This window comes from Bufo bufo, chromosome 3 (assembly GCF_905171765.1).
Source record: "Bufo bufo chromosome 3, aBufBuf1.1, whole genome shotgun sequence".
NCBI classification, from domain to species: Eukaryota; Metazoa; Chordata; class Amphibia; order Anura; family Bufonidae; genus Bufo; species Bufo bufo.
In genome coordinates this window covers 697415324-697428389 of record NC_053391.1, presented here as the reverse complement: position 1 = coordinate 697428389, position 13066 = coordinate 697415324, and positions in this window count along the sequence as shown.

Sequence of the window (13066 nt, the reverse complement as noted above, 5' to 3'; positions counted from 1 at the left end):
ACGCAGTGCCAAAATGTTGCTGTAGCCGGCAGAAGTAGGGAGGGTGGTAGCAGCAGTCGCAGCAACAGGCCAAAGCTGCCAGTGTCATCCAGCGGTCATGTTTTGCCAACAATCCAGCAGTACTGGAATGGTTGACTGGCTCTTCAACATCATCTCAGGTGACAACAGATACACACAGCCAGGAATCATACTTAGTTGGCATGGCCCAGGAACAACCTCTGTACCTTTACCTGTCCTGCAATGTAGCAAAGAAATCCCAGCGGGCGCTGAGTCTTCAATCCATGTATCCTTTATTTCATCTTGGTAACAATGTAACAATGGACACGTTTCGGCCCATTCAGCCTTCGTCAGCTCAAGTTAATACAATGGTTCACCATCTTAAATAGCAGTAGAATCAATCACCTATGGTGTAGTCAGACGCCCACAAAAGTGGGCAGCACCCAAATCAATGCTATCCAGTTATCTAATTTAAACAATAAAACAGTGAGATAATGCTGATGTAGTTCAACTTGCAGCGTCTCATCTCTGATTTGCTGTCTGTAAAGAAAAGCAATTATCATTAAAGATTTGATATAGCGGCAACATAGTTCACATATGCATAATCTCGTGTTCCGTATTCAGTCCTCTGGGTTGTAATGTGCCCAGAGTATGGATCCAATAGGCTTCTCCCCGTAATAGTTGTGTCTTAATTAGGGATGAGCGAACCCGAACTGTATAGTTTGGGTTCATACCGAATTTTGGGGTGTCCGTGACACGGACCCGAACCCGAACATTTTCGTAAAAGTCCGGGTTCGGGTTCGGTGTTCGGCGCTTTCTTGGCGCTTTTTCAAAGGCTGCAAAGCAGCCAATCAACAAGCGTCATACTACTTGCCCCAAGAGGCCATCACAGCCATGCCTACTATTGGCATGGCTGTGATTGGCCAGTGCAGCATGTGACCCAGCCTCTATATAAGCTTGGGTCACGTAGCGCCGCACGTCACTCTGCTATGATCAGTATAGGGAGAGGTTGCAGCTGCGACGTTAGGGCGAGATTAGGCAGTGATTAACTCCTCCAAAAGACTTCATTCTGTGATCGATCTGCAGCTGTGGATCATTGAAGTGCTATTATTGACTTGCTCACTTTTTTGAGGCTGCCCAGAGCGTTTTTAGATCACTTTTTTTCTGGGGTGATCGGCGGCCATTTTGTGACTTGTGGTGCGCCAGCACAAGCTATCACCAAGTGCATTTAACCATCAATAGTGTGGTTATTTTGTGCTATATCCTACATCAGCTGCAGGCTGAGCCTGTGTCACCGAAGTGCATTTAACCATCAACAGTCTGGTTATTTTTTGGCCATATACTACATCAGCTGCAGGCTGAGCCTGTGTCACCGAAGTGCATTTAACCATCGACAGTCTGATTATTTTTTGGCCATATACTACATCTGGTGCAGGCTGAGCCTGTGTTACCCAAGTGCATTTAACTATCAACAGTGTGGTTATTTTTTGGCCATATATTACATCAGGGGCAAGTTGAGCCTGTCACCCAGCACCTAAAAAATAGACCTGACATTTCTATTCAACCAAATCTGTACTGTTTTAGCTGGTCAAGTTATTTGTAGTGACCGTAAAAGCACACTTTTTTTTTCTGGGTTGAAAAAGCATTCCCAAATTTGCCATTCTCAAAATAACTAGTTTCTGGTATTTGAGGCCTACTTGAAATCTATCCCAAAAAGAATATCTTACATTGAAGGTACTGATAGTGTCATTCAGAAAAACCTAAGACACACGCTAGCCTGCTGATAGAAGTCTGATTCTGTGATTAAACCTATACCTGTCACACAGCGCAAAAAAAAACAGGCCTCACATTTCTTTTTAACCAAATCTGTACTGTTTTAGCTGGTCAAGTTATTTGTAGTGACCGTAAAAGCACACTTTTTTTTTCTGGGTTGAAAAACCATTCCCAAATTTGCCATTCTCAAAATTGTGGTGAACGGGAACAATGAGGAAAACATCTAATAAGGGACGCGGACGTGGACATGGTCATGGTGGTGTTAGTGGACCCTCTGGTGCTGGGAGAGGACGTGGCCGTTCTGCCACAGCCACACGTCCTAGTGAACCAACTACCTCAGGTCCCAGTAGCCAGCAGAATTTACAGCAATATTTTGTGGGGCCCAATGCCGTTCTAAGGATGGTAAGGCCTGAGCAGGTGCAGGCATTAGTCAATTGGGTGGCCGACAGTGGATCCAGCACGTTCACATTATCTCCCACCCAGTCTTCTGCAGAAAGCGCACAGATAGCGCATGAAAACCAAGCCCATCAGTCTGTCACATCACCCCCATGCATATCAGGGAAACTGTCTGAGCCTCAAGTTATGCAGCAGTCTCTTATGCTGTTTGAAGACTCTGCTGCCAGGGTTTCCCAAGGGCATCCACCCAGCCCTTCCCCAGGGGTGGAAGAGATAGAATGCACTAACGCACAACCACTTATTTTTCCTGATGATGAGGACATGGGAATACCACCTCAGCACGTCTCTGATGATGACGAAACACAGGTGCCAACTGCTGCGTCTTTCTGCAGTGTGCAGACTGAACAGGAGGTCAGGGATCAAGACTGGGTGGAAGACGATGCAGGGGACGATGAGGTCCTAGACCCCACATGGAATGAAGGTCGTGCCACTGACTTTCACAGTTCGGAGGAAGAGGCAGTGGTGAGACCGAGCCAACAGCGTAGCAAAAGAGGGAGCAGTGGGCAAAATCAGAACACCCGCCGCCAAGAGACTCCGCCTGCTACTGACCGCTGCCATCTGGGACCGAGCACCCCAAAGGCAGCTTCAAGGAGTTCCCTGGCATGGCACTTCTTCAAACAATGTGCTGACGACAAGACCCGAGTGGTTTGCATGCTGTGCCATCAGAGCCTGAAGCGAGGCATTAACGTTCTGAACCTTAGCACAACCTGCATGACCAGGCACCTGCATGCAAAGCATGAACTGCAGTGGAGTAAACACCTTAAAAACAAGTAAGTCACTCAGGCTCCCCCTGCTACCTCTTCTGCTGCTGCCGCCTCGGCCTCTTCTGCTGCTGCCGCCGCCTCGGCCTCTTCTGCTGCTGCCTCGGCCTCTTCTGCTGCTGCTGCCGCCGCCTCGGCCTCTTCCTCTGCCTCTGGAGGAACGTTGGCACCTGCCGCCCAGCAAACATGGGATGTACCACCAACACCACCACCTGCGTCACCAACCATCTCAACCATGTCACACGGCAGCGTTCTGCTCTCCATCTCACAAACATTTGAGAGAAAGCGTAAATTCCCACCTAGCCACCCTCGATCCCTGGCCCAGAATGCCAGCATTTCTAAACTACTGGCCTATGAAATGCTGTCATTTAGGCTGGTGGACACACACAGCTTCAAACAGCTCATGTCACTTGCTGTCCCACAGTATGTTGTTCCCAGCCGCCACTACTTCTCCAAGAGAGCCGTGCCTTCCCTGCACAACCAAGTGTCCGATAAAATCAAGTGTGCACTGCGCAACGCCATCTGTGGCAAGGTCCACCTAACCACAGATACGTGGACCAGTAAGCACGGCCAGGGACGCTATATCTCCCTAACTGCACACTTGGTAAATGTAGTGGCGGCTGGGCCCCAGGCGGAGAGCTGTTTGGCGCACGTCCTTCCGCCGCCAAGGATCGCAGGGCAACATTCTTTGCCTCCTGTCTCCTCCTACTCAGCTTCCTCCTCCTCTTCTTCCACCTGCTCATCCAGTCAGCCACACACCTTCACCACCGACTTCAGCACAGCACGGGGTAAACGTCAGCAGGCCATTCTGAAACTCATATGTTTGGGGGACAGGCCCCACACCGCACAGGAGTTGTGGCGGGGTAAAGAACAACAGACCGACGAGTGATTGCTGCCGGTGAGCCTCAAGCCCGGCCTGGTGATGTGCGATTATGGGCGAAATCTCGTTGCAGCTCTGGGACTAGCCGGTTTGACGCACATCCCTTGCCTGGCGCATGTGCTGAACTTGGTGGTGCAGAAGTTCATTCGCAACTACCCCGACATGTCAGAGCTGCTGCATAAAGTGCGGGCCGTCTGTTCGCGCTTCCGGCGTTCACATCCTGCCGCTGCTCGCCTGTCTGCGCTACAGCGTAACTTCGGCCTTCCCGCTCACCGCCTCATATGCGACGTGCCCACCAGGTGGAACTCCACCTTGCACATGCTGGACAGACTGTGCGAGCAGCAGCAGGCCATAGTGGAGTTTCAGCTGGAGCACGCACGGGTCAGTCGCACTGCGGAACAGCACCACTTCACCACCAATGACTGGGCCTCCATGCGAGACCTGCAACATGGCCAGTGGCGATGACGCCGTTATCAGCGTTACTGTGATGTTTGTGATAGATCACTGTGACCTTTACCCTCTTTCTCCTGATGCATGATGGGGGAGGAGGAGCTGTACCAGGAAGTCAGACAGTGTGTGAGGGGAACCGGAAGCAGACACATGAGGCTGAGAAGGGATTGCATCTGATAAGGACAGAAGCTGTTTGGAATAAGACTCCTCCATGTAAGAATGCCATAATGTTCTGAGTAATAAACCTTGCTCTGGTTAAGTAGTACATCGGCCTGTGTGTGTAACTTGCTGAGCAGATACTGGCAGCATTGCCAGCGGCACCTGAGAGACACAGAGTGTCCAGGGGACATAACAGTGGCGACGAGGATTGTGGATTTTAGCACACATGGCCTTCATAGGGTTTATTCAACCATTTGATCCTGCAGCTGAGTCATGGATCTCCTGGGTGGAGAGGCTGGAACAGTATATGGAAGCAAATAATGTGACTGTTGAAAAGAAAGTTGCAGTTTTTCTTACTGCATTGGGTCAAGTTGCATATGGAACCCTCAGAGACCTTGTTTCTCCAGACAAGCCAGCCTCTAAGTCCCTGCCTGAGTTAATTCAGACGCTACATACACACTACAACCCGAAGCCGTTAGAAATCGCAGAGCGGTTTAAATTCTACAGTAGAAGGCAGCAGGCCGGGGAGGATATAAAGACATATATCATTGCTTTACGTAAACTAGCTGCCACTTGTCAGTTTGGAGACTACCTACAGACGGCTCTCCGTGACATGTTCGTCATGGGACTCTGCGACCCAGCCATACAGAAACGTTTACTCACAGAACCCGACTTGACTCTGACGAAAGCCACTGACCTTGCTACGGTCATGGAGTTGGCAACACGGGACGCCACCCTACTGAAGGCACCACCTACAACTCCTGCAAGCCAGTGTGAGGAAATATTCCACACCGCTATCACTCAACGCTCGAGATGGCCGTCCCCTGCCACTCAGCTTAAACCTCGCCACCCTAATTCTTCTGTCTCTGGGACCCCGACTTGCTACCGTTGTGGTAACACTACTCACAGTACGCCTGCTTGCAAGTTCAAGGATGTCGTTTGTTTTCGCTGTGGAAAGACTGGTCATATTGGGCGCGTTTGCCGCAGCTCTCGCTCCCCGAACACTACCACAAAAGATAGACGTAAACAGACATTCCGTGTGGATATGGACAATCACGGTTTTAGCTCTGATGAGGAGACATGTGTCCAGCATGTTGGACTGTTTCAAGTAGCTGGGAGTACTCCTGCGATTAAAGTGGATGTCACACTCAATGGCTGTCCTGTCTCCATGGATGTTGATACAGGGGCAGCTGTGTCTGTCATTTCATGGACTGATTTAAAGGCATCGGGTCTGTCCCTGCAGCTAAAACCTACAAAGCTCACACTACAAACCTACAGCAAGGAACTACTACAGCCCTTGGGTTATGTAAAACCCCTTGTTACATTAGGCAACCGCAGTCAAAGTCTACGCCTTTATGTTGTAAGGAATGGAGGTCCTCCGCTGTATGGAAGGGACTGGATAAAAGCCCTGGGCATGCCTCATTTTACCATTGCCCAATGTACATTGCTTTCTAAAGTAGACCATTGGGTGGAATCCCTGAAGTCACGTTTTAAAGAGGTTTTTGAGGACTCTTTGGGCACCGTAAAAGGAAAGATGGCCCACCTCCTCTTGAAGCCTGGTGCTACACCTCGTTTTTGTAAGGCAAGATCAGTACCTTTTGCCTTGCGAAAAAAAGTGGAAGCAGAGCTGGACCACCTATTGGCTGAAAAGATCATAACGAAAGTGGATAGAAGTGAATGGGCATCACCAATTGTGCCTGTCAAGAAAAAGAATGGAGACATTAGGATTTGTGGTGATTTCAGGGTAGCTCTGAACAACCAACTTCTTGTGGATCAATACCCATTGCCTCGACTTGAAGATTTATTTGGCTCACTGGCTGGGGGGCAAAAGTTTACAAAAATAGACTTAAAGCAAGCTTACCTGCAACTGCAAGTACACCCAGATTCACGCCATCTGTTGACCATTAACACTCATAAAGGATTATTCCAGTATAACCGCATGGTTTTTGGCATAGCCCCAGCTCCAGCCATCTGGCAGCGGATCATGGATGAGGTACTGGCAGGAATACCTTTCACCCAATGTCTACTGGATGACATGCTCATCACTGGTCCCACTGATGAAGAACACAGAAAGAATGTTGAAGCTGTGCTAGAGAGACTCCAAAAGTATGGTTTGCGTGTCAATCTTTCAAAATGCGAATTTCTCAAGTCTCAACTGGAGTTTTGTGCCCACACGGTGGACCGACATGGGTTACACACTACTGAAGAAAAGGTTAAAGCCCTTACCCATGCCCCTACCCCCCGGAATGTCACCCAGCTCAGGTCCTACCTTGGCCTCCTAAATTACTACCACCGTTTCTTGCCGAACCTAGCACACCAGCTCTACCCATTACATCGCTTACTGGATGCAAGAGCTAAATAGATATGGACAGACAAATGTGAAGAAGCTTTTCGGCTTTCTAAAGAACTCATTCTGTCTTCTCGAGTTCTGGTCCACTATGATTTAAAGAAACCCGTCATCCTGGCTTGTGATGCCTCGCCTTATGGACTGGGTGCCGTGCTTTCCCATGTCATGCCGGATGGCACGGAGCGCCCCATTTCTTTTGCCTCCAGGTCTTTAACCTCAGCAGAACAAAACTACTCCCAGATTGACAAGGAAGCTTTGGCCATTGTATGGGCCACAAAAAAATTTCACGCGTACATCTATGGTCGGGAGTTCACACTTATCACTGACCACAAACCTCTGTTGTCAATACTGAACCCTCAGAAAGGAATTTCTACAACAACCGCATCTCGCTTACAAAGGTACGCTTTATTTTTAGGAGCTTATGCTTATTCTATCAGATACCGCTCCCATGATACCCATGGAAATGCAGATGCATTTTCCAGATTGCCACTAAGAGATGACCACCCACTAAGAGAGGTACGTGTAGTGGAAGTACACAGGCCACAATCTTGCATGTCCACCTCCCTGATTGCCAGACATACAGCCACAGATCCTTTCCTGTCTCAGATATTCTCTTATGTTCAGACTGGATGGCCAGAGAGAGTTTCAGGTGAATTTCGTCCGTACTTTGCCAGAAAATGTGAGCTTGTGACTAATGCTGGTTGCCTACAATGGGGCAATAGAGTGATTGTACCCCAGTACTTGCAATCAACCATGCTAAGGATACTGCATGAAGGCCATCCTGGTGTGGTGCGCATGAAGCAGCGAGCCCGGAGCTATGTTTGGTGGCCACAAATGGATACAGCAATTGAAGATTATGTTGCTCAATGTCCTGGGTGCTGTCAAGCCTAGCGACCCCAAAAGAGAGGAACCCTGCAACCTTGGCCATGGCCAACAGAACCGTGGTCCAGACTCCATCTTGATTTTGCTGGCCCCATCCAGGGTAAAATGTATTTGATCGTGGTAGATGCGCATTCAAAATGGCCGGAGGTTTTTCAAATGCCTTCTATTACCTCAGCTGCTACCATTCTAGTCTTAAGGAAGCTCTTTGCTCAATATGGCTTGCCAACAGCCATAGTCTCCGACAATGGAACTCAATTTACATCGCATGAGTTTCAATCCTTCATTAGTGGCTTGGGCGTCCAACACTACAAAACAGCTCCTTATCATCCAGCTTCAAATGGGCTGGCAGAACGATTTGTGCAGACATTTAAGAAGCACTTACTGTCCACTCTGGACCAGGTTGGACTGTCAGAAGAGAAGCTGCTGGAATTCTTGATCATGTACCGTAACACGAAACACGCTACTACTGGGCTGTCACCGGCTTTTCTTATGTTTGGCAGGCATCTCCGCACCAAACTTGATTTAGTTCGTCCGCAGGAACAGTCACCAACACCTCCTCCGCCGGGCCGTCTGGGATTCCGTGCCGGTGATCTTGTATGGTCTCGGAATTACAGAGCTTTGCCTCCTTGGCTTCCTGGCGTTATTGATGGAACTCTTGGCAGAAGAATGTACCTTGTCCGCCTGGAGGAAGGCATTTGTGTTCGGCGACACCTTTCACAATTGAGGAAACGCATTTGCCGGCCACTAGTGACAAAACCGACCCCTCTTTCTAACCACCCACCAGAGTCTACTCTGAACTCTGCTGGTGACATATGGCATGGTGTCTGGCATGATCCCACAAGTTTACAACCAAACCCTGAACCGGTTGGTGACCATATTCCTGAGGAGCCCGGACATGTGCCTGGAGTTACAGAGACTGATTTGTCTGTGGGACGCCCACTGACATCTCCAGAACCTTTGACTGACTCTATCCCTCCCGGTGCTGTGCCTCTGCGTAAGTCTACCCGTCAAAGGCGTCAAACGCCGCGCTGGCAAAGTGCTGAAATCTTACGGGACACATTGGAGGTCAGGGAACAGAGACAAAGGGCTCATGAAGTGCTGCGGAAATCACAGAACTGAGTTGGAGATACTACTTGCTGAACTGATCTCGCTTGCCTTGTTATGTTATGTGTTCAACATTTGTTCTCTTATTATGTTTTTTTTTTTTTTTTTGGGAAGGAAAGGAGGTGTGATGTTTGTGATAGATCACTGTGACCTTTACCCTCTTTCTCCTGATGCATGATGGGGGAGGAGGAGCTGTACCAGGAAGTCAGACAGTGTGTGAGGGGAACCGGAAGCAGACACATGAGGCTGAGAAGGGATTGCATCTGATAAGGACAGAAGCTGTTTGGAATAAGACTCCTCCATGTAAGAATGCCATAATGTTCTGAGTAATAAACCTTGCTCTGGTTAAGTAGTACATCGGCCTGTGTGTGTAACTTGCTGAGCAGATACTGGCAGCATTGCCAGCGGCACCTGAGAGACACAGAGTGTCCAGGGGACATAACAGTTACAATACCACTTCTATGTCTCCTTGAGAAAACACTTAGGGCAATGATGGAAGAGGAGGTGGCCCAGGAGGAGGAGGAGGAAGAGGGGTCATTTTTAGCACTTTCAGGCCAGTCTCTTCGAAGTGACTCAGAGGGAGGTTTTTTGCAACAGCAGAGGCCAGGTACAAATGTGGCCAGACAGGGCCCACTACTGGAGGACGAGGAGGACGAGGATGAGGAGGAGGTGGAGGAGGATGAGGATGAAGCATGTTCACAGCGGGGTGGCACCCAACTTAGCTCAGGCTCATCACTGGTGCGTGGCTGGGCGGAAATGCAGGACGATGACGATACGCCTCCCACAGAGGACAGCTTGTCCTTACCTCTGGGCAGCCTGGCACACATGAGCGACTACATGCTGCAGTGCCTGTGCAACGACAGCAGAGTTGCCCACATTTTAACATGTGCGGACTACTGGGTTGCTACCCTGCTGGATCCACGGTATAAAGACAATGTGCCCACCTTACTTCCTGCACTGGAGCGTGATAGTAAGATGCGCGAGTACAAGCGCACGTTGGTAGACGTGCTACTGAGAGCATTCCCAAATGTCATAGGGGAACAAGTGGAAGCCCAAGGCGAAGGCAGAGGAGGAGCAAGAGGTCGCCAACGCAGCTGTGTCACGGCCAGCTCCTCTGAGGGCAGGGTTAGCATGTCAGATATGTGGAAAAGTTTTGTCACCACGCCACAGCTAACTGCACCACCACCTGATACGGAACGTGTTAGCAGGAGGCAACATTTCACTAACATGGTGGAACAGTACCTGTGCACACCCCTCCACGTACTGACTGATGGTTCGGCCCCATTCAACTTCTGGGTCTCCAAATTGTCCACGCGGCCAGAGCTAGCCTTTTATGCCTTGGAGGTGCTGGCCTGCCCGGCGGCCAGCGTTGTGTCTGAACGTGTATTCAGCACGGCAGGGGGCGTCATTACAGACAAATGCAGCCGCTTGTCTACAGCCAATGTGGACAAGCTGACGTTCATAAAAATGGCAGGACCATAGGACCTGTCCATCCCTTGTGCAGATTAGACATTAACTACCTCCCTTTAACCATATATTATTGTACTCCAGGGCACTTCCTCATTCAATCCTATTTTTATTTTCATTTTACCATTATATTGCGGGGCAACCCAAAGTTGAATGAACCTCTCCTCTGTCTGGGTGTTTCGGGGCCTAAAAATATCTGACAGTGGCCTGTTCCAGTGGTGGGTGAAATGAAGCCTGATTCTCTGCTATGACATGAAGACTGATTCTCTGCTGACATGAAGCCAGATTCTCTGCTATGGGACCTCTCTCCTCTGCCTGGGTGCCTGGGCCTAAATATGTGACAATCAACTGTTCCAGTAGTGGGTGACGTGAAGCATGATTCTCTGCTATGACATGAAGACTGATTCTCTGCTGAGTCGCTGACATGAAGCCTGAATCTTTGTTATGGGACCTCTCTCCTCTGTCTGGGTGCCGGGGCCTAAATTATATGACAATGGACTGTTCCAATGTTGGGTGACGTGAATTATGATTCTCTGCTGACATGAAGTCAGATTCTTTGTTATGGGACCTCTCTCCTCTGTCTGGGTGCCGGGGCCTAAAAATATCTGACAGTGGCCTGTTCCAATGTTGGGTGACGTGAATTATGATTCTCTGCTATGACATGAAGACTGATTCTCTGCTGACATGAAGCCTGAATCTCTGTTATGGGACCTCTCTCCTCTGTCTGGGTGTCGGGGCCTAAAAATATCTGACAGTGGCCTGTTTCAGTGGTGGGTGACATGAAGCCTGATTCTCTGCTATGACATGAACACTGATTCTCTGCTGACATGAAGCCTGAATCTCTGCTATGGGACCTCTCTCCTCTGTCTGGGTGCCGGGGCCTAAATTATATGACAATGGACTGTTCCAATGTTGGGTGACGTGAATTATGATTCTCTGCTATGACATGAAGACTGATTCTCTTCTCTGCTGACATGAAGCCTGATTCTCTGCTATGGGACCTCTCTCCAATTGATATTGGTTAATTTTTATTTATTTTATTTTTATTTTTATTCATTGCCCTATCCACATTTGTTTGCAGGGGATTTACCTACATGTTGCTGCCTTTTGCAGCCCTCTAGCTCTTTCCTGGGCTGTTTTACAGCCTTTTTAGTGCCAAAAGTTCGGGTCCCCATTGACTTCAATGGGGTTCGGGTTCGGGATGAAGTTCGGGTCGGGTTCGGATCCCGAACCCAAACATTTCCGGGAAGTTCGGCCAAACTTCTCGAACCCGAACATCCAGGTGTTCGCTCAACTCTACTCCTGATCTGTTGGAAGTTCAGGTTCTTTCTGTGTATTAGGTTCCTCAGATTGTACATTGCCTTGCTTGTGCATTGTGATAACAAGCAGAGGGTTAAATCACAAGGTATGTGTTTGCATAGAAATGTATCAATCTTCTGGCTCTGGGAGAGGGTTTTCTAGGCAACCAGTGGGAGGGGGAGTCAGAGAGAAGTTTAGCAATGGCTGCTGCAAAGTTAGTTTTGATTGCATACAGAGCTGATTGACTTTCAGGCAGAATGCATGTCACAATACAGACAGTCTAGGAGCTTATTAAATAACAGTTGCATGAATAGTTTCTTCAATAATCTGTGCAGAAAACTGATGAATCTTTTGCTGAGATTTACTTGCTGGCTGGAGTATACAGGCTTGTACATTTATTCTGCTATATTCCAGTGTCCATATACATCTCACTATACATGCATAGCTAGCAAGGATCCCTTGAAAGATATTTTGCAGATCTTGTAAGATCCCTTCACTGATTTTTTGGATGTTCTGCCTCTCCAGTCTAAGCATTACAATGTGATCTCTGAACTTACAGTTCTGCTGAGATGGCGATAACCATAATCTTAGGTGAATTGGCTGACAGTGACTCGATCCAAACTACACCCTGTAGATCGTGAAGAAGTTTATTCCAAACTGTGCAGATCATACACCGATGAACAAATGGATAGGTGAAAAAATCATGCTGTGAGCAGCTAACAGGAGCAAGTAGCTGAGATGAGGGGTGAAGCCAGAATGAAGAAGAGGGGAGGAGACAAGAGAGAGAGCAGAAGCTAGGGGAAGAAAGAAGGGACACACATAATGAAAAGGCAAACCATGCATGTGTAACATGATAGCAGTATATAAGCCTGTAATTTCACACGTGCTGATGCTGCAAGGCCTGAAAATAGTTTTTTTTTGTTAAAAAAATGTGTTTTTCAAACCCTAGAAAATTATGGGTGTATTTCTAGCTTAAATTGCACACTGACTAATACAGATGTTGTAGATTGCCCAAAAAGTCTTTTTGTGGTAACACAATATGAAAGCTGTATATATTAAACTTGAATTTAATGCTTGCAGATCTGGAAAATACTGTTTTTTGGAGAGGAAAAAAGTGTGTTTTTCAAACCACAGAAAATGATGGGTGTATTTCTAGCTTAAATTGCACACTGACTAATACAGATGTTGTAGATTGCTAAAAAAAAGTCTTTTTTTTGGTAACAGAATATGAAAGCTGTATATATTAAACTTGAATTTAACACTTGCAGATCTGAAAAATACAGTTTTTTGAAAAAAATTGTGTGTTTTTAAATCCCCAGAAAATGATGGGTGTATTTCTACCTTAAATTGCACACTGACTAATACAGATGTTGTAGATTTTTAATAAATGTTGATCGTGCTGCCTATGAGTGTAGGATTCCAATCCCAGATTCTTATCCCAAATACGCAGTTGTTTCACCTTGTAGCCAAACAATCGGTTTCCAGAGGCTG